Genomic DNA, 2,953 nt, shown 5'->3' with positions numbered 1-2,953 from the left:
GGTGTTTAGTACATTTATACTTCAACAGTCAAGTCTGAACAAAGTTCATAACTACCACAGCATCAGTTCAGATTAAAGTACCATATATCCACAGATATAATTATTATTGTCAATAAAAAGAAACAACTTTCTTGTCTATTTTTTTGTGATAACATCTGTTTGTGAAATAAATTTGAATTTCCTCCCTTTGGAGTAACTCTTCAGGTATTGATGGAGGAGACTTACCGGGTTATGCACATCAATCCACTTGTCAGCTTTGGACTCCACCATTTTTCCATTGATGTAGTTCTTTGTTGTGGGCTGCCAAAAAAACCCCAGAAAATGAAAACCAAATTCAAAATATTTCAAGTAACAAACATTAACACTTGGATCACAAGAAATATCCAGATGTAATCTAACAGTAGTATAGGTCCTTAACAACCTGCTATTATAAACTTTGCAATTGATTACAAACAATATTTTCAAAAATGTAAATGTTAACCATGAGCTTATGGTTATAAGGTAAAGTCTGGATCTACATCTTCCTTTTTCAAAATGTTATTTGCCAAGATGAGCATTCCTATTAAAATTCTTTTCCTGCCTGCATCACCTTGCACAGTCAGTTAAAGCAGGTAATTAGAGATAAACATATTGGTCAATTTAATAATGGATTTATAATTAGTCCAGACTGCTACGAAAAAGTCATTAGCATCTAATTTAAGTTTTCTCTAGCTAGAGTAAACTCATCTTACCGCTGTGCTGGCATACGCTCTGGAACACTGCCATACTGCCCGGGCTGCTAGTGCCTGAAATGAAACTTAAATGAACTGAACAGAACAAGCAAGTGAAGCTACATCTTTGAAAATGCAATGATAGATTTTATAGGCCATCACTATTATGGCATTTTCCCCTACCTCAATGCATGTCAGATAGGCCTAGTACACATGTCCCAGACTGAACACTCATGTGGGAATATCCCAAATGCACTCAGGGACCTTTATTATTATGACGTCACAATCAAGATGACAGCGTTTTATTATTTCGTCACAATCAAAAGTATGTCAAAACACTGTTTGGCTGACTGTGACAGTCTTGCCTTTGGCAAGTGACACATCCTCAGGATTTTTTAAACTTACGTCCTTAAATGACCTTAGCTGTTTAGGACATTAAACAATATAAAACCAAACTGCTCTTTCCAAATATTACTTTTGTACTTTTTAAATTTGGCTGTATTTAGTGTTGCCTTTGTCAACTTTTGTCAAAATTCCGGTTATGAGATGGGAGAAAATTAGTCAATCATTGTAAGTAGGCCAATGTGGGATATTGGAATTCTACCTTTAGGTGCAAAGTTTAGAGTCAGAACCTTGGCAAAGCCTAATTTTTCCCGATTTCTGATATTATATATCCATATCCCACGTAAGATGTACCTAAGATAAGACTTATTTATAATCGTACATGTAGTAGTTAATTTTGTTATACTTTTCCAATTCACAACCCGTGCTGATGCCTTTGATTATACAACGGTATGCTGTTAAAAGTTCCTTAGCACCCCACGGCGATCCTAACAGACCTGTCTTTGTCGAATCAAGTTTTAGTACTACAGTAGATCTGTAATCTGAAGGTAAAACATTTGAGTGGAGAAAGTAGGTTGCCACGTTAAGCAGCGTGCGCGTAACTACAGTAGCCTAAGCCCGTTGTTTCATAACAGGATAACAGTAATCGTTTTTTAGAATGTGAATTGGTACTGAACATTAAAATATAAAACGTCATGTTATCACATGTATGACATAACCAAACGATAAACAAGCATGCTCATAAAACCTTTCGTTACCTCTCGGCGTACAACGCTACGGAGAAGGGAAGCTGACATTGCTGCAGTGTTAGATAGGCCTAATGTTGACCGGCAAGGTAGATAGACATAAGTGAAGGCTGCAGCTGGTGTGAGGTCCCAAGGTCAAGGGCGAACCGTGTGGTTTGGGGGTGTGACCAATCAGCTGTGAGTATTTAGGGTTTTCCTAACTGGCGAACGACAAATAAAACGGAAAGAAATTCCAATATTGTGTAATGAAGTCTGTAAACAAAACAACTAACAAATTGTAAATTCAGTAGAAACGCAATAGGGATATAATTTCTGGGAAGTAAATCCTCGGTAGCAACATTTACATGTACTTCTGTAGAGGTATCAGAAGTAATAAGAGGCCCAATAGGCCTGCATCGCTCACCTGGAATTAATCTCACAAAATGGACTAAATAAAACTACAGTGTCTTTACTCAAAGTCATAAAAATACATACCAAAAAATTAAATCACATTTGACCCATGTGATCTTGAAAGTCGAACAAGGACATTAAGTTGATCAAACTTTATAGCCCTTCATTCCATAATGCAACTTGCCTTTGAGAAGATGACTTTTAAAGATTTATACACAATTGACCAGATGTCACCTTGAAAGTGTCAAGGTCATTCACATGAACAATCTTGATTGCTCTTCATCTGAGCATGCTGGTGACATATCACCATCCTTTGCATTTCAAGGTTATTCAGAAGAATTTAGTCATTTAAAGTTTTATGTTTTATTCTTTTGAACAAACTTTTCAAACCTTTCATCCAAGCATTCTACTGGCTAAATATCATCTTCCTAGCTATCTTTTTATTTGGGAGAAGTCTTGGTAACCTGGCGTTCATCCCAGCATATATATCATCACACTGGACCTTTTGGTAATTTAGAAGAAGTAATGTTTTAAGATTTCAACATATTTTACCCCTGTGACTTTGAATATGGGTAAAGGTCATTCTTCATTTGAACAAACTTGGTAACCCATGATCCCAGCATGGTTACTAGCCATTTACATTATTGGACTTAAGGAGTTGGTTAAATTTTGGTTTTAAACATATTTGAACCCTGTGTTCTTGAATATAGGTCAAGGTCATTCATTCAAACAAAGTTGGTAGCCGTTTACCCCCATGTATAATAC

The 2,953-nt window shown here is 36.3% G+C and overlaps 1 long non-coding RNA gene across 1 annotated transcript; it reads right to left on the bottom strand.

Annotated features, from left to right (window-relative positions):
- Positions 1–224: 224 nt before the first annotated feature.
- On the bottom strand, positions 225–1,961 carry LOC110440933. Its single transcript, XR_002461795.1, has 3 exons — positions 1,811–1,961; positions 732–785; positions 225–300 (listed from the first exon to the last, which is right to left on the bottom strand). It is a non-coding gene; the product is annotated as an uncharacterized LOC110440933 (long non-coding RNA).
- Between the last annotated feature and the right edge of the window lie 992 nt (positions 1,962–2,953).

Source organism: Mizuhopecten yessoensis, unplaced genomic scaffold (genome assembly GCF_002113885.1).
Source record: "Mizuhopecten yessoensis strain PY_sf001 unplaced genomic scaffold, ASM211388v2 scaffold713887, whole genome shotgun sequence".
Classification (NCBI taxonomy): Eukaryota; Metazoa; Mollusca; class Bivalvia; order Pectinida; family Pectinidae; genus Mizuhopecten; species Mizuhopecten yessoensis.
The sequence above is the reverse complement of the archived record's forward strand: the minus strand, read 5'-3'. Positions and strand labels throughout refer to the sequence as shown.